Source organism: Lichenostomus cassidix, unplaced genomic scaffold, assembly GCF_008360975.1.
Source record: "Lichenostomus cassidix isolate B80296 unplaced genomic scaffold, HeHo_3.0 HiC_scaffold_40, whole genome shotgun sequence".
Taxonomy (NCBI): Eukaryota; Metazoa; Chordata; class Aves; order Passeriformes; family Meliphagidae; genus Lichenostomus; species Lichenostomus cassidix.
The window spans coordinates 25585-47788 of record NW_028147459.1 but is presented as its reverse complement, the minus strand read 5'-3'; the positions used below and the strand labels follow the sequence as shown (position 1 = coordinate 47788).

Below are 22204 nucleotides of genomic sequence, written 5' to 3'. Positions count from 1 at the left end.
AACCCCGCCCATTTCTCCCAGGATGCACTTCGGGCATGAGGTCATGCCGTTTTGCATAACCCCGCCCATTTCTCCCAGGAGGCACCTCGGGCATGAGGTCATGCCGATTTGCATAACCCCGCCCAGTTCTCCCAAGAGGCACCTCGGGCATGAGGTCATGCCGATTTGCATAACCCCGCCCATTTCTCCCAAGAGGCACCTCGGGCATGAGGTAATGCCGATTTGCATAACCACCCCCCCCACCCCCCCGTTCCCCCCCACCGCCGCAAACCCTGCCCATAGCCTCCTCATTTGCATTTCCCTCACGAGGCGCGGGTCGCGCCCGGCCCGCTCTGCCGGGCGGGTTCGGGACAGCGGGGGTCGGGGGATCCCTCGCCCCTTTCTGGGGCTCTTCGGGGGCGGCAGAGGGACCCTCGGGGCTGCGGTAAGAGCAGGGGAGATGGGAAATCCCGGGGAGGACACGGGGAACGCCCGAAAATCCCCTAAAATTGTCGCATCGCCCCCAAAATTGCTGAGGAAACCGGGGAGGTTCCGGGGGGGCTTCAGGGAATTTTCCGGCTTTGGGGATTTCCGGGATCTCCTAGGTCACCCCCAGGACCTCCCGGCCGCTGCCGAAGCGGCTCCGATGAGGTTATGCACCTTTTTTACCTCACAAATAAACAAAATCCGTGTTTTTAAAAAGAGTCGAGATCTTTATTTGCATCGTAGCAACATCCGCGATCGAAGAACTGCAAAAAAGAGACCCGCGCGGCTCCCCGCCCCGCTCCTCACCTCCCTCACGGATTTATTTGGTAAAACTGCCCAAATCCCCTCCCCGATTCATTTAAACAACATTATTATCCTTTATTTCCCTCAGAAAAAGTTTAAACTCACCCGGAAAGCGGCGAAATCACGGAGTTTAACCCAAAAAAGTGCGCGCGGGAGGCGCCGCCATCTCGCGGCACCTGCGAGGGGAGAGGGGAGAGAATCTCCGCCGCCCGAGCCTGACAGCCGCTCGGGAGGCGGAGAAGCGTTATTTCAGCAGAAAAGGGTGGGCGATAGTGCGGCACAGTTTCCGCAATTCCCAGTATTTCTAATTTTAATCTGTTTTTAATCAACCAAAGCTGCCTGGCGGGGGTGCGCCGTGCCTGGAGGCACCGCAATACCGGGACGATGCGTGGAGGGGAGAAAGCAAGCTCCGAATCTAAGTCCCGAGCACCAACATTCTCTTAACACAGAATTCTCTCATTGAGAACGTATCAGATATTACACTGACAACAACAAACACTACACTTCACCTTAGCCAAAAGGCCGAGACGCGATGCCCATCACCTCCGCGCTCCCGCCCGCACCCCGCTCGCCTCACGCACAACTCACGGCGACGTTTTCTCCGTCCTCCAGCTCTTTCCCAGCTCTTCCCGCGCCCTTTCCCGCTCGCCTGCCGCCCTTTCCGCCCGCGCTGCTGGGGCGCTGAGCCTTAAATCCCCCAAAAATTCGTGACCGCGCCTCAATTTCCCGTGGGGCCGTTCGCTGAGCGAGTTCTTAAATTTGCATAGCCCCGCCCATTTCTCCCAGGAGGCACCTCGGGCATGATGTCATGCCTATTTGCATAACCCCGCCCATTTCTCCCAGGGTGCACTTCGGGCATGAGGTCATGACGATTTGCATAACCCCGCCCATTTCTCCCAGGATGCACCTCGGGCATGAGGTCATGCCGATTTGCATAACCCCGCCCATTTCTCCCAGGAGGCACTTCGGGCATGAGGTAATGTTAATTTGCATAACCACGCCCTCCTCCCCCAGCCTCCGCAAACCCGCCCATAGCCTCCTCATTTGCATTTCCCTTACGAGGCGCGGCTCGGGCCCAGGCCGCTTTGCCGGGCGGGTTCGGGACAGCGGGCATTGCGGATTTGTCGCCCCTTTCTGGGGCTTTTCGGGGGCGGCAGAGGGACCCTCGGGGCTGCGGTAAGAGCAGGGGAGGGGGGAAATCCCGGGGAGGACACGGGGAACGCCCGAAAATCCCCCAAAATTGTCACATCGCCCCCAGAATTGCTGAGGAAACCGGGGAGGGTCGGGGGGGGGGGGGCTTCAGGGAATTTTCCGGCTTTGGGGACTCCCGGGATCTCCTAGGTCACCCCCAGGACCTCCCGGCCGCTGCCGAAGCGGCTCCGATGAGGTTTTGCACCTATTTTACCTCACAAATAAATAAAATCCGTGTTTTCAAAAAGAATCGAGATCTTTATTTGCATCGTAGCAACATCCGCGATCGAAGAGCTGCATAAAAGAGACCCGCGCGGCTCCCCCGCCCCGCTGCTCACCTCCCTCAAGGATTTGTTTGATAAAACTTCCCAAATCCCCTCCCCGATTCATTTAAACAACAGTATTATCCTTTATTTCCCTGAGAAAAAGTTTAAACTGACCCGGAAAGCGGCGAAATCACGGAGTTTAACCCAAAAGAGTGCGCGCGGGAGGCGCCGCCGTCTCGCGGCACCTGCGAGGGGAGAGGGGAGAGAATCAGCGCCGCCCGAGCCTGGCAGCCGCTCGGGAGGCGGAGAAGCGCTATTACAGCAGAAAAGGGTGGGCGATAGTGCGGGACAGCTTCGGCAATTCCCACTATTTCTGATTTTAATCTGTTTTTAACCAAGCATAAGTCCCCGCCGGGGTGCATCGGTCCCAAAGGCAATGCAATACCGGGACTATGCGCGGAGCGGAAAACACAAGCTCCAGATCTAACTCCCGAGCCCATAATCCCCCTTAACACAAAGTCCTCACATCGAGACCATGTCAGCTATTAACGTGATAAGAACAAATACTCCATTTTAACCAAAAGGCCGAGAAGCGATGCCAGTCTGCTCCCGCGCTCCCTGCCGGACCCCGCTCGCCTCATGCACAACTCACGGCGACCATTTCTCCGCCCTCCAGCTCTTTCCCAGCTCTTCCCGCGCCAATTCCCGCTCGCCTGCCCCCCTTTCCGCCCGGGCTGCTGCGGCGCTGAGCCTCAAATCCCCAAAAATTCGTGACCGCGCCTCAATTTCCCGTGGTGCCGTTTGCTGAGCGAGTTCTTAAATTTGCATAGCCCCGCCCATTTCTCCCAGGATGCACTTGAGGCATGATGTCATGCCGATTTGCATAACCCCGCCCATTTCTCCCAGGATGCACTTCGGGCATGAGGTCATGCCGATTTGCATAACCCCGCCCATTTCTCCCAGGATGCACTTCGGGCATGAGGTCATGCCGATTTGCATAACCCAGCCCATTTCTCCCAGGATGCACTTCGGGCATGAGGTCATGCCGATTTGCATAACCCCGCCCATTTCTCCCAGGATGCACCTCGGGCATGAGGTCATGCCGATTTGCATAACCCCGCCCATTTCTCCCAGGAGGCACTTCGGGCATGAGGTAATGTTAATTTGCATAACCACGCCCTCCTCCCCCAGCCTCCGCAAACCCCGCCCATAGCCTCCTCATTTGCATTTCCCTCACGAGGCGCGGCTCGGGCCCGGCCCGCTCTGCCGGGCGGGTTCGGGACAGCGGGGGTCGGGGGATCCCTCGCCCCTTTCTGGGGCTTTTCGGGGGCGGCAGAGGGACCCTCGGGGCTGCGGTAAGAGCAGGGGAGGGGGGAAATTCCGGGGAGGACACGGGGAACGCCCGAAAATCCCCCAAAATTGTCGCATCGCCCCCAAAATTGCTGAGGAAACCGGGGAGGGTCGGGGGGGGCTTCAGGGAATTTTCCGGCTTTGGGGACTCCCGGGATCTCCTAGGTCACCCCCAGGACCTCCCGGCCGCTGCCGAAGCGGCTCCGATGAGGTTTTGCACCTTTTTTACCTCACAAATAAACAAAATCCGTGTTTTCAAAAAGAATCGAGATCTTTATTTGCATCGTAGAAACATCGGCGATCGAAGAGCTGCAAAAAAAAAGCCGTGCGGCTCCCCGCCCCGCTCCTCGCCTCCTTCACGTGTTTATTTCATAAAACTGCCCCAAATCCCCTCCGAGATTCATTTAAACAACATTAATATCCTCTATTACCCTGATATAAATCGGAAACCCCCTCAGAAAGCGGCGAGATCCCCGAGTTTAACCCAAATAGCACGCAAAAGCACGGCACCCTGCGAGGGGCAGGGAGGAGAGAATCACAGCCGCTCGAGCTTTGTAGCTTCACAGGGGTCGGGAGAGCTGCTGTTTACCTTTAAGTATGGATAATCACGTTCACTTGGATTTAAATGTGTTTTTAACCGACCAGAGGTCCCCGCCGGGGGTGCACCGTTCCCGGAGGCACCGCAATACCGGGACGAGCGCGGAGCGGAGGAAGCAAGCTCCGGATCGAATTCCCGAGCCCAAAAATCCGTTTAATATAAAGTCCTCTCATCGAGGACTTGTTCCCGCGTTGTTCCCGAGCTCCTCCCACGCTGCATTCCCCGCTGCCCTGCCCGCGCTTCACAAGCACAGAGCCCTGGAAGCCCGCAGATCTGCACAGCCACCCTTCCGAGCAGCCCCTTCGTGCTGTGACTGTTGAATCTGCACAGCCCCGCCCCTGGCTCTCCCTCCCGTCCGCATTCGGGTTCCGCCCCGGAAAAGAGGGGACGGCGGGAGATGCGCCGGGGCCGCGGTGGCACTGAGGTGAGGTTTGTGTGGAGCGATTCGCGTGTTGAACACAGCAAGAAGCTCCGTCGGGGAGTTATTAGGAGGAGCAAAAGCCAGGGGACAAAGTCGGGATCAGCCGTGTGGCCCCGGGGGCGGGCGGGGGCGGAGCCGCAGCTGCCGGTGCGGGTTGTGTCCCTGCGGGCAGCGGCAGCGTGTCTGTGCATTGTCCCCAAAGGCGCCTCCCTCCCCGCGCCCCGCTGAGCCGTCTTGGGTGTCCCAGCGGGGTCCCTGTCAGGGACTCATCACCTTTGCTTATTCTAAGGTGTGTGATGAATAGTTTATAGAAGTGGCAGCGAGATTTCTTGTAGTTGTAACTTATTTGCCTTTGAAGTGTAAAGTGTGTGTCATTGTATTGTGATTTTTAGCAGTTTCCATGCGAGGATAAATGCGGTGGAAGAAGGCATATGAAGGCAAGAGGCTGGACTAGGATGCTGCAAGCCCAGGACAAGCACAGGTCAGAAAACAATTAAAACCCCAGGTTATAAAAATTCCAAAGTAAAAGCCCATGTTAAAAAAATAACAACAACCAAAGAAAACCTAAACCCCCCATAAAAAAAAAGCCCACCAAAAAAATCCAAAACCAAGGCAAATTATAAAGTGACCAAACAAAAAAAATGCCCAAAATCCCCAAACCAACCAACCAACAACAACGAAAAAACCAGAAAACCAGAACAGCACAAAGACCCCCGAATCAAAGAAAAACCAAAACCAATCAAAACCACCCCAGACCCACAGAAATACCCCCACCCTCACCCCCGAAATAATAAAAAAAGCTGGCTTGGAAAAAACTACAAACAGCCTACAAAAAAGTAGGTTCCAAAATACCAAAAAACCCAAATGAAACCTGATTCCAAAATTCCAGAATAAGCTGGCTTCCGAATAATAGAAAAACAAATTTCATAAAATCAGTCAACCAGGTTACAAAATGGCAGTTTGAAAGTACCAGAACAGCAAGTTGCAAAATACCAAAATGTCTTGAGTTTTAAAATGCCAGGATACCAAGTTCCAAAGTGCCAATGGAATTCTATTTCAAAGCAGTGGGGGAGAAGGCCGGTTGTTTTCCACAGAAATGAAAGCCCGGCAGCCCGGTGTTTTAGGGGCAGACAATAGGCTGTCTAGGGGAGAGAACAAGCAGCAGGAGTTTTCTCCACGTGACCCCCCCCACTCCAAGGAGCAGCAGGCACTTCTACCCGTACCCCAGTACCTAAAGTCTCATACAGGAGCGAGCTTTGCACATTCTAAACCCCAATGCCACACAAAAGTCTATTGTTTTTCTCATTTTTTTTTTAATGCATAACACCCTCTCAACCCACCGCCTCACCAGAGGAGTTTTCATTAACTGTGTGCAACCCTTGGAGAATAGGAGGGGAATGAACTCTGCAGAAGGGGAGAATGTATGATTTTGGCTCATTGTTTTTATTCCTGCCTTCCCCAATAAATACCCAAGTCAGCGATCAAAAGTTTGCTTTTATTGGCAATAAATTGCATACAATTCTCTGATGCAACAGATGTCCCATGCTCCGATGGGACAATTTTGTTGCTGGTTTGCAAGGCCTACTACACTGTGACTGGCAGACAGAATGAGTTCCTATTGCTAGTGTTTGAGTTGGTGATGCAAGTGTAAGAATGCATTGTAATGTTTGCATTTTAGGCAGTTCATCTGCAAGATCCCCTGGCCCCGGATGCCAGAGAGCAGTGTGGGTATGTAACCTGAAGGTGTAGATGTGATCTAGCTCAGTGAGGGTGGGGAGGCTGTAGTTTCTCGGTATGTGAAAGTGGTTTTTTGCTTTGTTTCTTTGCAGGTACCGCTGCTGTGCTAGGCATGCTGAGGAATAGAGGTCAGGGTGTGAGTTGTCATCTAGGCAGGGTGAGTAATAGGCAAGCAGTATGTGGCAGCGTGGTAAGAGTTTTTGTTTTCATTTTACACGCATTGTCCACGAGACTCTGTATTTGGATGAAGATTTGAGTTGAGCTGGGGCAGAGTTGGGGAGGAGCCTGGGGATGGCTGTTGTTGAGGGCAACAGTTACGTTTTCTGTTTTGGTGTGTTAGGTGGTATGAGCAGGTGTGGAGTTGAAGTTTGGAAAGGTGAGGTAAGCGATACCTGTTGCCAGTGAAGAGGCAGAGAGATGTTGCAGAAGGGGTCTCTTTTGGGGCGTGTCACGGCAGTCTGAATTTTCCTTCGAACTGTTGCAGGCACCGAAGCAGACCAGAGGGAACACGGCGCCGTCCACGGCGTCGAGGATGGATTGTGTCCACTCGTCTCGTGAAAGCTGAGTGTCAGGAGTGGTGGTTGGTAGAAGGGAAAAACCTTTGTAATGACAGGTTTGAATTTGAAGTTAGGTTAGAGGAGAACAGTGTCGTGGGACAGGCCCTTTGGAAGTAAAGGGAGAGGTTTTCTCTTTACCATCAGCCGAGCCTTTGCTGGGTAGGGCAGCTCTGAGCCACGTCCCTGTTCTCGTGAGCTTTTTGTCACGGGCCTTCTTTGAGTGTAGATGTTATCATTTGTGTCAGGAGCGATCAGCACGGTCACCTGGCATTCATTGTCTCCTTCTGTAGGCTTGCTGAGGTTCTTGAGCATGATGTCAATAACTTTGGCAGTAAGTTGTTGTCAGGACTGAGCTTTCATTATCATGTGCTACTGCTGTGGAGGCTTGTTTCTTTGAGCATCATCAGCCTCTGGGTTATGTTGCATTAGGAATCTTGCCTATCAGCCCATCCCTGTGTCATGTCTGTGTCTGTGTGATGTTGTCTGTGTCCAGTGTGTCTGTGTGATGTTGTCTGTGTCCAGTGTGTCCGTGTGACGTTGTCTGTGTCCAGTGTGTCCGTGTGATGTTGTCCGAGTCCAGTGTGTCCGTGTGATGTTGTCTGTGTCCAGTGTGTCTGTGTGATGTTGTCTGTGTCCAGTGTGTCTGGGTGATAGCATTTTGTTCTGTCTGTTTTCATGCTTTCTCGGCATTGTTCTGGGCTGTGTCAGCAGCAGGGGTTGGTGCTTGCATTTCTTCCCTGATGGGGCTTATTTTGGCATCCTGTCACTGTTACTTGGTGAGACCAGCTAGATGTTGCCATCCATCATGTCATTTTTGGTAGTACCTTCTTTTCCTGAAGGGTATTGTGAGCTGCTGGACTGTGGTGAGAGAAATCCCAAATACCTGTTCTATTTTCCTATACTCATTTGAACATGCAAAAAAGAAAGAGTTGCCCCAAAGATACTGTCAGTGGGAGGTGGTGATGGGTTAACCCGTTTTTGAAGGCATTATCCACAGCCTGAAAAGTGTGGATAGGTGTAGCTTTTGGCATCAGCTGGGCTGCGGCCGCATTGCAAAAAGCATGTTGTTTGGTCACAAAAATTTCTTTTTTTTTGGTGGGTTTTCCTGAAAAATGTCTTGTAGCCTTCTGAGCTTTGCTTTGCAAAGCACTGAATCATTTCAATGGTTCTGCAGAGACATCTGCCTGGAATGTCCTGGGTGTCCCGGTTCAGCCGCCTAGGGTGGCGTGAAGGTGGTGCTGAAGATGCCAATCATCACCGGCCTGGATAAATTTTGGCTGCAGGAGCTGCCAGCAGCAGGCTGTTCAGAGCCAGAGCTTGCCAGGATGGCAAGACTGTCATTGTTGCAGTCCCCAAAGCAGTATCCAACGTGAGTAGTTGCAGAGCTCTCTAAAAGAAGTGTGCCATTTGTTATGGTTTTGGGCCCAGTGGGTTTAAAGTGGCTTTTATTAAACTGGAGAGCTGGATTTTTTAGTCCTGCTGAGAGAGTTCAGCGTCACCTTATGAAGCAAGGAAAAGCTGCGTGGTAAGTGCAGGCTGATGCAATTTACTCCCCATGATTCCTTTAATAAATAAACTCCTAATGAAAAGTGTGAATGTGTTAATTATTTCTCTGTTTGATCAGCAATAGAATGCATTAGTAAACATTTGTGGGAGAGGCATGGGGAGCAGCAGAAGGGAGAAGGGTGTGGGAGACAGAGCCCGGTCCCAAGGTGGGTTGCTGGCGGTGGCATAGGAGGGGATGTCAGAGAGATACAGGTAAATGTGTACAGGGTGCAGAGCCCCAGGGTAGTGCCTCTGCTGGGGGAGTGAGAGCGTGTCCAGGACAGGTGGGGTATGGAGCAGTGAGCCCTAACCGGGATGGGGGGTGAACCTGTGGGATACGGGCAGGGTCTTGGCTACCGTGTGAATTGTTACCACACAAGGTTAGTGGAGCCGAAGGTCACCCCAGGAGAGGTGCAGCCCCCAGTCCCTATTGCCGAGTCCCACCACAGGCTTACAAAACCAGGATTTGGGCTCCAGAGCTGACAGGTGGTGTGTTGTCCAGGGCAGCACTTGGCACCACAGGGCTGTAGGGGGCTGTGGAGCGGGTGGGGGGCCGTGGCCCATTAGCTGAAAGGAAGGATGAGTGAGAGGTATTGAGGGCAGTGGGTGATGCAGCCCCCTGCATCCCAGAGTGCCATCCAAACCTACCCCTTTCAGGGTGTGCCTAAGAACATCTGCCGTGTAATCTTGTGCCTGCAGGAGGAATTTTTGCCAGAGCAGCTGTGTCTAACCCCAAGGTGAACCTATATCCCATACGGGCCTAGGTAGGATCTGGGCTGGTGACAGCCGTGGTGTAGTTGCCTGTGATCCCCCAGAACCCAGATTTGAGGTCAGAATTCGCAATTTTTGTAATGTAAGAAGGGGTAGCACCAAAGCCAGAAGTTTTTAAAAGTTCAAAGTGTGTCTGTTCAGCATTGAAATGGATACATACTTGATCAGGAAAGTTTTTTAATGTATTTTGTTAGATTTTACAGACATGGGGAATTTCTTTGAAGGCATAGAATTTCATTTATTTAGTGTATTGTTTGTATGAATACCCGGAGGTTTTCTACAGCTACAGAGCGGCATCTCGCGTCTGGATTTTGTTCCACGGTGAGCCAGAGGGAGAAGCAGCACTTCCCAAATTCTTCTGGAGCAGTGCTAATTGCAGTCCTTTACACATGCATTAAAAAGGCAACATGTGAAATGGGAAGAGCAATTAGGAAAAGAGGAAAAAGAAATGTTGAGCTAGGGAGGTGTTGCCATTTTTCTGCTGTTCCTTTATGACAGTGATCTTGTAGGCAGTAAGAAAAGTATTAGGATTTGAATAACGGAGGGTATGAAATGGAGCTAAAGTGTAGGTAAGGAAAGGAAAATGCTATTGTAAAATCTTCCTTGGGGCACCATGCAGATGAGGCAGAGAGAGAAAGAGTAATCTGTGTCCTGCATAAGCTCGTCCGTGCAAGGCCAAAGCAGATAGAAGATTTTAAAGTGCAAACACAAGTGTTGTGTATATAAATGAACCAATGAAAGTGCTTAACTTATAAGGCAGGATGATATATAGGACAGAATGTACAAAAAGAATAAACAGATCTATTAGCTGTTCTTTACAAAGTCTAATCAGATATTAGATATTAATGTAAAGAGAGGTTTGATATGAGTAGATGTGTATGGTTAGAGTGTAGAAGTCTGATGTGATATTGAATTGTCAAAATATACAAGTTGAACATTGTAAATATGTGGCTTGTGTCTTAGGAGAGGTTCCGTAAGTGTCAATGGATTTGTAAGTATTTTCTCTATAATAAGTGCAAATAGATATAATGTAAATAGATGAGTGTAAGTATATAAAAGTTTAGGGGGTGGGAATAAGAAAACAGTTTTGAGAAAAGGTTTCGTTGTATCGCTTCATAAATAGTGGAAGATTTCCGTTTCTCGGAAGGTCCAAACAGTAGAATGTTTTTCATAGAGCGCACAGACCGATGCAGGCAGAATCCAAAAGTGTGCAGATTGTCATGGGCATAAAGAAAATCCAAAAGCCATAATTTTCATGTTGAGGAAAAGCACTGGAGCGTCCTCACATGTAGAATTTTGAAAAAGCAACCTCCTTGTCTGGAAATTTCACATTCTAGATACGGAAAAAAGCACCAGGCTGCCAAACACAGCAGGGTGTGGTGACAGTCGGTCAGTTTGGAGGTATGGCCGTGGGTGATCTGGTGCTGGGGCAGTTAGACAGCAGGGTGTGGTGACAGTGGGTCAGTTTGGAGGTACGGTCATGGGTGACCCGGCGCCAGGTCAGTTAGCCGGAGCGCTTTGATTATCGTGGGTGCATCTGCTGCCACCGGTTACCTGGGGAGTTCCACTGCTGCTGGGGAGTTCCACTGCTGCTGTCATTGCCACCACGGGCCTTGGCCTCGTCCTGGCTCAGAGGTCGTTCTTCCTGGCTTTTCTTTGCCGCCTCCCCAAAGTGCTGCTGCCTCCCTCTCCACCCTGCCCTGCTGTGGCCAGCTGCAGCGTGCAGAGGGTGTTGTGGCTGTGCTCTGCCGGGTTCCCCGTGTGGAAGCAGAGAAGCTGCAGTGGTGGCAGCATCAGTCCTTGCAGGAGATCCTGCATTCATTGGGGTCAAGTGGCTGTCTTGACAGTGGTGAAGATTCTTGAGAGCTCTTATGCTGTCAGGTACTCCCCAGAGCGTGTCCTCGAGGTAGAGCAGAGGAGATGTGGCCACGGTCATTGCTGTGGGGGAAGAAGAGATTTGATGTGGTTATTGTCCTCGCTTCCTTTAATATCAGTAGTGCAGTATTTCTATAGATGTGGTGTCCTGAAGCAGGAGTTACAGGTGTTGTTGTGGGTAGTGAATAATTGAAATGAATGTAAAGAATGGATTGTTATGATTGCTATCAGTATAGCTTGGTGTTCTTAGTCCCACAGCAGGTTTGTAAAAGGTTCAAACAGTCCTTTTTTTTTCCCAGAAAACCTGACTGAGTGGAGTGAGGTAACACAGAGGCGATATAGTGTATCTTGAGGCTCGTTATGAAGTGTTGTCAGATGGTTTTTACGATGTGAGGAGGCATTTGCCACGGTGTGCAGGTCAGAAGGGTGGAAAAGTTTGTTACGTGTGTAAAAGAGGCACCGTTTGCAGCCAGGTTCCAAATGTGGTATTGTACCTGAAAAGTGTGCATGCTGCAGGAATCCTGTCAGATGAAAGGTGTAAAGAAGCAGAGCTCTGTGTGCACTTGGATTCCTCCAAACTGCCTATCTTACACGAGAGTGGTGATGTGCCATTCCCATGGAAAAGAGCCATTGTTGCCCCCAGGTTCCCATGGGGAAATGTGGGATTTTGTATTGTAAAGCTGTGCAAATGTCAGGATTTGTGCCAGACAGAAGCTGCTAGGAGGTCGGCCTGAGGCTGGCCTTGGACTCCTGGGTGTGTTGTGCCCAGTGTGTGCTAGCTGTTGAAAAGAGGCAGTGGTTTGAGCCAGGTTTGATCAGCAGGAAGAGGGAGGGAGATCACACTTATGAGCAATGATGAAAACCTTTTCAGGGAAGAGATGTCAGAGTCCTATTTCAAAGAATAAGTATCTTGTGTGGCTTACGTGGCAAATAAGAAAAATAGATGAAGGACGTCTTGCCACTGAATTCTAAAGAAGTCAACAGTGAAGGTGCTGACATATAAACCTGAGTTTTCTCCCTAGGTTTTGAGAAGGATCCCTGTCAGACTGCAGCATCTCAGGCTAACCTAATACCAGAACTGTGGTGACCAGAGAGGTGTTAATTGCATAAAGGGAAGCAAAGTATTGCTCATATGTTTTGGTCACAGTGACATGAGTTCATCCACACCAAACAGTTCTATCAGAAGCGTGGCCTGGGCTGCCCACATGTTCAGATGGAACAATTGTACAACCACCACCTGCAAATGTTCCCTTTGGGATAATATTTTTAAAATTTTTTTTCTTTTTTTTTTTACTTGCTTCTCTCTGATCTGGCCGAGTGGTACAGTGAGCGGAACAGAGGCTGAGAATCGGCCACCATGTGAGCTGTGTGGCATTTCCTACAGTGGTTGAAGTAAACCTTCTGAACCATCTTTCAGTGTGTCATACAGGGAACAGGGGAGGATGGTTATTGCAGTTATTGTTTCCTCAGCAACATGAGATATGTTATTCCTTTAACATGGCATTGAAAGAGTTAGCAAAACTATTTTTTTTTCTCTTAGGCCATTTGAAAGCCAAATTTCTGTACATGGATAATTGATGAGGTGCAGTTCTGTAAGGCTCATGTAACGGAGCCTTACGAATCAGAATTAATCCTGAAGTGTATTTCTGCAGGCTATGCACATGGTATGCAGTTCACACACAGGTAATAAGCATGTGCAGGTATAAGGCTAAGCACCTTATGTACTGTCCAGTATTAGATAAAATATTTGGAGACATGTGTACCAGTTTTGAGGTCAGCATAGCCACATTTGTAATGTAGGAAGTGGTAGCAACATCATCCAAACCCTGAAGTTTTCAAGAGTTTAAAGCGATGCTGTTCTGTATTGAAATTGATACAGACTTGATGTGCCAATATTTCTATGTATGAACCCAGATTTGCAAAGCATGGGAACTGTTCTCCAAGGGAAAGTATTTCATTAATTTTTTCTACTCTTTCTAGCCATACCTGGTGGTTTGTGCACCGATGGACCGGCACCTTCCGACCGGATTCTGTGCTCTGATGAGCAAGGTAGGGAAGTAGCAGTTCACAAGTCCTTCTGCAGCAGTGAGAATTGCAGGCCCTTAAAGGTGCATGGAAAAGAGCAGCTATGAGATGGGAAGAGCAAATAGATAAAGAGTGAAAAACATCATCTTGAGCTAGGAAGTTCTACAATTTTTCTGTTGTCCATTTATGATTGTGCTCTTCCACGTACTAGAAAAAGTTTCAGGATGTAAAGAATTTAGGGAATGAAATGGAAATGAAATAGAGGGTATCAAAGCAAAAAGGCCCTGCTAAATATTCTTTGGGAAACTATGGCCATGAATGAGAGAGAGAAAGAACAAGGAGTTTCCTGAATGAATTTACAGAAAACAAATCCCAGTGCCTCTTTCTAGGTAAGTGTGGACATTGGCTATGTTGTAAAAGAGGAACTGTAATTTTCAGAACTATGCAGAGGTATGAATAAAAAGCTCTAACCAAGTGCAAAATGTCAGAGGATACAGGCTTCCAAGCTTCCCTCAGGTGCAGTTTTCTGTGCTTGGTACCAGCAAGCCAGGGAAGAGGGAAAGAACTTTGAGGTTTTTTTCCTTAGGGAAGGACATGTGTCCAGGTGCCTGCAGTGCATTGTTGCTTCAGAAGTGTCGTTTTTGAGCCTCACTATCAGTAAGAAGTAATTGTTCACGTGTTGTCGCTGGAGTAGCTGAAGCATGTTCCATGATTACCAAATGCAGGTAAGCCAGCTCTTGCAGGAATATTGAAAAGATTATCTGCCTTGCAGCAAAGCTGTTGTCTACCTTTCTGGGTGGACATTTATAGCCAATGCCCAGTACACAGTGCCTTCCGAATATAGTTATGAAAATGAAGGAGATGACCTAGATAGAAAGTAAAAAGGAAGTGTTGCATTGAAGAAAGGATAATTGAAGAAAGCACCCACCTTTCATGTGGATCATCACAGAGCTGTAGCCACAATGTCAGGCCTGTAAGAATTTCTTGCCAAGAGTCAGAATGGAGTTCAGAAGTGCTGTAGAAGCAGGTGGTTTGACTTGCTAAAGAAGAGAAAGAAATGATATGAATTTACCCAATGTGGAAGGCTTTGTACATTTTTTTTCTTTTTGCAGGTATTAATGTAGTGTCCTGCAACAAGAAAAAAAGGGTAGGGAGGGGTCAGGCAATAAATGTGTTTTGGGTTAATGATACGACTTTTTTTTTTTTTGAGAGTGAAGGGTTTTGATATTTTTTTATTTTTAATAGAATTTTTTAGATGGAAGTGAAGAAAAAATTATTTATTTAATAAAATTACGCAGAGTGTTTTATAAGGCACAGGGGAAGGGAAAAAAATAAGGTGAAAGGTAGTTATTTAATTTGATTAAAAAGTGGTTTTTTTAGACGTAGTTTTTTTTTTTGGTTCCCCACCCGGGGCCGGGTGGAGTTTTTTTGGAGAGTTTTGTTGTTTTTTGGTTTTTTTGGGTTTTTGGGTGGTAAAGTAGATTGAAGAGAAGGGGTTTAAATGAGGAAAAAGAAGAAGAATGGAAAAAATGGGAATAGAGTTTATTTTGATTTTTGTTTAGTATGTAGTTTTTGCTGGGTGATGAATTTTTTTTTGGAGTAAGGTTTGGAGAAAATGTTTTTAAAATAACTTGTGGTTTTTTTTGTGGCTGGGTGTAGTTAAAGAGATAGGATTATACATTTTTATATCTTTTTTTTGGGGTATATAAGTTAATGATAGGGGATAAAGGATTATTATATTATTAATTTAAGATATTTTATTTTTTTATTTTATAGTGTTGGTTTAAGGTTTATTTTAATATTTTTTAATTTTAAATATATATATATATACACATATATATATAAAATTATGCATAAATAATGTTATGAATGGTGAATGGTGGTATGTTGTTATTTTAATTTTATATGTGGTTTTTATTTAAAATTAAATTTTTTTGAGGGATATATTGTGTTTTTTATTTTTTTGTATTATTTATTAAGTATATTTTGGTTTTTGGGTAAAGATAATTTTATGGATGGGTTTGTTTTTATGTGAGGTAGAATTAATTTAGATAGTTTTTTTTAACAAGTTTTTGGTATGTATTGTTGGGATTTTATTTTTATTTATTGTATGTAGAAGTTTAGATTGGGTAGGATTTGTTTGGTTGATGGAGCCTCGGGTATTGATTAATTAGGTGGTTTTTGTTAAATGTTGTTTTTAATTTTTATAAGTTTTTTTATTTAATGTTTTTAGGGTGGTTTTTAATAGTTTATTATATTGTTTTATTTTGTTAGTGGTTGGTGTATGATAGGGAATGTGGTATATTTATTTAATGTTATGGTTTTTAGTTTAGTTGTTTATGAGGTTATTTTTAAAATGAGTTTTGTTATTTGATTTAATTTTTTTAGGGGTATTATGTTTTTATAAGATTTGGTTTTTAAGGCCTAGGATGGTGTTATGAGTAGTGGTATGAGGTATAGGGTAGGTTTTTAGTTATTTAGTGGTGGTTTTTATTATAGTGAGTATGTAGTGTTTGTTATGGTGGGTTTGAGGTAGTGTGATGTAATTAATTAGTTAGGTTTTTTTATATTTATATTTTGATTATTTTTTATTATATTATAGGGGTTTTATTTGTTTGGTTTGTTTGATGGTAGTATATGTTTTATAGTTATGGATAATTTGAGAGATGTAGTTTATGGTTAGATTTATTTTTTGGTTTTGTGTTTATTTATAGGTGGTATTTTTGTTTTGATGGTTTGAGGTATTATGGGTTTATTGAGTTAGGAATAAATTTTTTTTATGTTGTTAATTTAAGTTTATTTGGGATATTTTTATTTTTGTAGTTTGATTTATTTGTTTATTGTTTTGGTGTTTTTTATTAGTTTGATTTTTGGGGATATGGGTGTTTATATGGTGGATTTTTATAGGTAGTTTTTTTGTTTGGTTAGCGATGTTTTTTTATTTTTTAGTTGTTTAAATTGGTTTTTTTTATGTTGTTAATTAGGTTTTTTTTATTTTTTTAGTTAATTTTATAGAGTATTGGTTATTATTTATGAATTAGTATAAAGGTAGAGTTTTGGTTATTTTTTTTAGTAATGTTTAGGGTTAATTGAATGGTTTTGAGTTTAGTGAATTGGCTTGATTTACTTTTTTTTTTTAGTTTTTGTAATTTGTTGTGTGGGGTTTTATACAGTTGTTTTTTATTTTTGCTTTGTTTTTATAAGATGATAGGAATTATTAGTGAAAAGAGTGTAGTGTGTTTTATTTGTTGGTAGTTGGTTGTATGGTGGGGTTTTTTTTTGCATGGGTTATTTGTTTTAGTTTTTTTTTTTAGTTAGATTAAAATTTTTATTTTTAGGTTAATTTGTAATTATTTTTAAAATTTTAAGGTGATTTAGATTTTTTTATACGGGTGCGCTGTGTGATAAGGGTAATTTATTTGCTTTATGTGCTATTGGTGGTATGATGAGTAGAGGGAATTTTTGTTTTAAATATTTATTTTAGTATTGGTAGTTGAGGTGTTAGGAGGAGTTGTGTTTTTGTGTTAATTATTTTTGAGGTAGTTTGGATTTTTTTATATGTTGTTAGGATTTTTTTTTTGTTGGGGTGTAGTTGGTTTTAGATTTTTTGTAATTTTGGTTTTAAAATTTTAGTGGTTGGTTTTGGGTTTTATTAGGTATTTTTTGTTAAAGGTTTTAGGATAGGTTATGGTTTTTAGTTGTAGAGTAAAGTACATTTTTTACTTTTGGTTTTGTTTTGATTGGGTTAAGGGTTATTGTATGAGTAATTTTTTGTTTGATTTGAGTGAAGGTTTGTTGTTTAGGGTTTTAGTGGAAATTATTTTTTTTATGGGTAATTAGGTAGAGAGGATTTATAATTTGGCTGTACTCAGGGATGTGTATTTTTTAAAAGTTTATAGTTTTTAGGAAAGTTTGTGGGGTTTTTTTGTTGGTTGGGGGGATATTGTGATGATTTTATTGATAATTTTAGTAGGAATTTGATGTTGTTTATTTTGTTATTTTATTTTTAGGAATTGGATTTTTTTGGTAGGTTTTTTGATTTTGTTTTTTTTATAGTGAAATTGGTTTTTAGGAGAATTTGGATTTTTTTTTTTTTTGTGTGGTTTTTTATATAATGATGTTATTAATGTATTGTAAATGTTTTGGAGTTTTATTTTTTTTTTAATGTAGTTTGGATTAGTTTATGATAAATGGTGGGATTGTGTTTTTATTTTTGGGGTAATTGGTTTTAGGTGTATTGTATGTTTTTTTAGGTGAAAGTAAATTGAGGTTTGTATTTTGTTGTTAGAGGAATGGAGAAAAATGTATTTGTAATGTTAATAGTAGTATATTATTTTGTTGCTTTGGATTTTAGTTTATATTGGAGTTTTAGTATGTTTGGTATAGTAGTATTTAGAGGTGGAGTTATTTTATTTAAGGTATGATAGTTTATAGTTAATTTTTATTTTTTTTTAGATTTTTGTATAGGTTAGATGGGGTTGTTAAAGGATGAATGGGTTTTGTTGATTATTTTTTTGTTTTTTAGTTTATGGATTAGTTTGTGAATGGGAATTACAGTATTACGAGTTGTTTGGTATTGTTGGCGGTGTGTAATTGAGGTTGTAATTGGTATTTGTTGTTTTTTTTTTTTTTAGGAGTTTTATTGTAGATGGGTTTTTTGATAGTTTAGGTAAGGTGTTTAATTGTTTTATGTTTTTTGTTTTTACAGTAGTTATTTTAAATGTTTATTTGAGTTTTTTTGGGTTTTTGAAATATTTATTTTGGCGGAAGTTTATATTTAAAATATATGGAGTTTTTGGGTTAGTTATAATGGAATGGTTTTTTTATTTTTTTTTTAGTTAGGTTTATTTTAGTTTTTATGAGGGTTAAGTTTTGTGATTTTTTTGTAATGTTGGAAATAGAAATAGGTTTTGTTTTTATATGTTGTGACGGTATTATTGTGTATTGTGTATTAGTGTTAATTAAAGTTTTGTATTTTTGTGGTTTTGATGTGTTAGGTTATTGAATTTATACTGTTTAAAAAATTTGGGTTTTTTTGGTTTTTATTTGGTTAGAGGTAGGGTTTTTTTAATTATGGTGGGTATTTGTGTTAGAGGTTTTTTTAAGGGAATTAGATATATTGAGTTATTTTTTTTTTGGTGGAGTTTTTTTTTTGAGTTTTTTTTTTTTTTAATTTACGTATTTGTTGTGTTAGGATAGCAGTGGGTTGTTTATTTTATTTGTTTATGTTTTTTTTATTGTTATATAGGAAATATTATAATTTATGTTGAGGGATATATTTAGTTTTTATAGCTGAGGAGTGTTTGCGTGGGGTAGTAGAATTTTTGGTTTGTATTGTTGAGATTTGGAGAAGGTTGTTTTAAATTTTTTTATTGAGTTTTTTATGATTTATTTTATTTTATTTTTTAGTTTTTGTAGATTTGTTTTTATAGTTGAGATTTTTGTATTTATTGGGTTATGTATGATATTTGTATATGTTTGGAGTTTTTTTGTTATATTATGTATAGTTTTATGTTTGTTATTTTGTTTTATAATGGTTAAAGTAGAAGTATATTTTGATGGTTTAAGTTTTAGGAGTTTTTGTTATATTATAGGTGTATATTTTATTTTATTTGGGTTTATAATTGGATTTGGGTTTGTTATGTTTTTTGAGAAGATAATTTTTATTATTGTTATTTTTTTTAAGCTTTGAATTTTTTGTTTTATAGTTTTTTATTGAGTTTGTTGTGAATAGAGATTGTTGGGATGTAGGTATTTTTTTTGTAGTTTTGATAGTTCATTTTTAGAGGTTGTTGTAGTTAGGTTTATTTTGTATAGTTTGGTTGATATTTGGGTTACGTGATATAGTTTTTAAATGTTTTGTTTTAGTAGGATTTAGAAGTGTAATATTGTTTGTAGTATTTTAAAGATGGATTAATTAATTAATTATAGATTTATTATTTTGTTGGATATAATTTTTTTTTAGGTTGTGAAGGTTTTTTATATTTATGGATTTAATAATGATTTTTGATTTAGTTGTTGGTTTTGAGGGTCCCTCCCTATTGTTATTTGGGTGATTAGTTTTAAATTGGGTTTTTTTGTTTTTTGTAATAGGAGTAATTGTTATTGGTTTAGGTTTTTTTATTTTTTGTTTTATAATATTTGATAGTGTATGATAAGTATATGTTAGGGTTTAATAAATTGTATTGTAGTTGTTTTTGTATTTTTTTTTTTAGATATTTTTTTACTTTAGTTGGTTTTGGGATTTGTTTAGGGGGAAATTTTTAGTTTATTGGATTAGAGAATTTTTTTAAAGTTTTATTTATGTTTTTTTATATTTTATATTATTTAATTTTTTTAATATTTGGATTAGGTGTTTGTTTTTGTTTAGTTTTTTTTTTTTAGTTTTTATTTTGGTAAAATTGAATATTATATACATGGAAATTTTTAGGTAAAGTATTTGTATAATTAAGTTAATGGTTTTTTTAACATTTAGGAAAAATTGAATATTTTTTAAAGTTGATATACTAGATTTAAAGGGAAATGGATGGGTGAGGAGTTAGGAAGTTTCACTCTCTACTTTTTTAACAGGTTGGGTAATATTATTAATAAAACTCTAAAACAGGTTACTAAAACTAGAGGAGGAAATTAACAGAGCATGTACATCTTTAACTGTTTTTCATATTTTTTTACAGATTGTTAGTATTACACACATTACTATAACAAGTTGGAGTTGTGTCTCTGATTGGTGGAAATTATACATTAGGGACAGGATTGTTTTTACTTGTTGGTAGGGAAATAAATTTATGTGCTAAACAGTATTATATTAAATAATTTTTTATCAAACAGCATAGTGATTATTGATGGTTGTAATTTAATATCAAGCGTTTAAAACTAGAATGTAATTATTAGGGTTTTTTTTTTCTTTTTTTAATTTTATAAAAGGTGTAGAACAAGTAATTAAGGCCCCGTAAGTTGGGCGCCAAATATGTCGCGGGTTAATGATAAGATTTTCTTTTTTTTGAGAGTGAAGGGTTTTGACACTTTTTTTTTTACTTTTAACAGAATTTTTTAGATGGAAGTGAAGAAAAAATTATTTATTTAATAAAATTACGCAGAGTGCCTTATAAGGCACAGGGGAAGGGGAAAAAACAAGGTGAAAGGCAGTTATTTAACTTGATTAAAAAGTCTTTTTTTCAGACGCAGTTTTTCTCTTTTTCGCCCCCCACCCGGGGCCGGGTGGAGCTTTCTGGAGAGCTCTGCTGTGTTTTGGCTTTTTTGGGTCTCCGGGTGGTAAAGCAGATCGAAGAGAAGGGGTCCAAACGAGGAAAAAGAAGAAGAATGGAAAAAACGGGAATAGAGCTCACCCTGACCTTTGTCCAGCACGCAGTTTCTGCCGGGCGACGAATCCTCCCCCGGAGCAAGGCTTCGAGAAAATGTTTTCAAAACAACTCGCGTTTTTTTCTGCGGCTGGGTGCAGTTAAAGAGATAGGACTACACATTTTTACACTTTTTTTTTTTTTTGGCATATAAGCCAACGATAGGGGATAAAGGATTATCATGCTGGACGGCACCCCATTTTCGGAGCGGTCCGTGGGGAGTGGTGTCCCGCGGGGCTCCGAGCCGGCGGCGCCGCTCTCCCTCCCCGGGCTGGGGGCCGCCGGGTCAGCCCCCCACCGCCCCCGCCCCGACCTGTGTCGCCGCCGCCGCCGCCATACGCTGCGTGCCGAGGGCCTCTTTTGAGGAACCGGAAGAGGCGGGGGGGGGGCCATATAGTCGACCGCGGCGGTGCCCGCCCCGGCACACGCGGATCCCGCCAGCCCCACGCGCCGTCCACAGCACCGCACGCTTCAGCAGAAGCCCGCAAAGCCCGGAAAATGCTGCGGTAGCACCCTCGGACTCCGCATTTTGTTCAGGCGGCACAGTAGACGCATATTGCCTCAGAGAAGACCCCGCGGCCGCCCTTTTTGAACTCGGCAACACTGCGCATGTGCGAACGATGCCGACGCCATTTTGGTAGTCCAATGCACTGCGCATGTGCGAACGATGCCGACGCCATTTTGGCACTCTACTGCACTGCGCATGTGCGAACGATGCCGACGCCATTTTGGTAGTTCACTACACTGCGCATGTGCGAACGATGCCGACGCCATTTTGGTAGTTTACTGCACTGCGCATGTGCGAATGATGCCGACGCCATTTTGGTAGTTTACTACACTGCGCATGTGCGAATGATGCCGACGCCATTTTGGTAGTTCACTGCACTGCGCATGTGCGAATGATGCCGACGCCATTTTGGTAGTTTACTGCACTGCGCATGTGCGAACGATGCCGACGCCATTTTGTTAGTTTACTGCACTGCGCATGTGCGAATGATGCCGACGCCATTTTGGTAGTTCACTGCACTGCGCATGTGCGAATGATGCCGACGCCATTTTGGTAGTTCACTGCACTGCGCATGTGCGAACGATGCCGACGCCATTTTGGTAGTCCAGCGCACTGCGCATGTGCGAAATAGGGGCGCCGCCATATTAATGGACGCGCCTATGCTTTTCCGGCCGCCGCCATCTTTTGTACGGAACAAATCAGGACCCCGCGCTATAGGTGACTACTTTATGCGCCTGATCGAAATTAAAAACTCGTATTTCGCGCTTTTGGGACATTTATGCACTCAGCAAACAGCTGCAGGGGCGTCCTCTATACTGTCCGCGTCGCCCACGGGCGGCGGCAACCGCGCGAGCGGTGGGAAAAAACCGGAATTTGCCGATCGCTTTCGGGACAAAATGGCGGCCCCGCCGAACCGCAGCGCGCACACCCGCCCCAAAGACCACTCCGCACCTGTCCGCAGCGCCGGGGAAGCCCGCCAAGCAGCCGAATCGCCGTTTTCGGGGTCAGGACTTCGCGGCCGCCATTTTGGTAGTCCAGTGCACCGCGCATGTGCGAAACGGGCGCCGCCATATTAATGGGCGCGCCTGTGCTTTTCCGGCCGCCGCCATCTTTTGTACGGAACAAATCGGGACCCCGCGCTACGGGTGAGTACTTTAAGCGCCTGATCAAAATTTAAAACCTGGATTTCGAGCTTTTGGGACATTTCTTCATTTGCAAAGCAGGGTCCTGGGAA

At 43.5% G+C, this 22204-nt stretch overlaps 2 long non-coding RNA genes and 2 other non-coding genes across 10 annotated transcripts; 1 reads left to right on the top strand and 3 right to left on the bottom strand.

The window, feature by feature from the left end:
- The first annotated feature begins 378 nt into the window (after positions 1–378).
- LOC146422304 (uncharacterized) lies at positions 379–8375 on the top strand. 6 transcript variants are annotated; one of them, XR_014848092.1, is made up of 5 exons: positions 379–424; positions 4221–4597; positions 4987–5075; positions 6424–6488; positions 8063–8375. It is a non-coding gene; the product is annotated as an uncharacterized LOC146422304 (long non-coding RNA). The 6 variants fall into 6 exon arrangements; XR_014848095.1 differs by having other exon boundaries at positions 4221–4602; XR_014848093.1 differs by lacking the exon at positions 379–424 and adding an exon at positions 3536–3580.
- On the bottom strand, positions 1112–1302 carry LOC146422306 (U2 spliceosomal RNA). The gene has a single exon (XR_014848189.1). It is a non-coding gene; the product is annotated as a U2 spliceosomal RNA (small nuclear RNA).
- LOC146422305 (U2 spliceosomal RNA) lies at positions 2637–2822 on the bottom strand. Its single transcript, XR_014848192.1, has one exon. It is a non-coding gene; the product is annotated as a U2 spliceosomal RNA (small nuclear RNA).
- A 989-nt stretch (positions 8376–9364) lies between the features above and the next one.
- On the bottom strand, positions 9365–22029 carry LOC146422303 (uncharacterized). Of its 2 annotated transcripts, none has more exons than XR_014848090.1 (4): positions 21922–22029; positions 14033–14144; positions 10759–11142; positions 9365–9585 (listed from the first exon to the last, which is right to left on the bottom strand). It is a non-coding gene; the product is annotated as an uncharacterized LOC146422303 (long non-coding RNA). The 2 variants fall into 2 exon arrangements; XR_014848089.1 differs by lacking the exon at positions 21922–22029 and adding an exon at positions 20776–20817.
- Between the last annotated feature and the right edge of the window lie 175 nt (positions 22030–22204).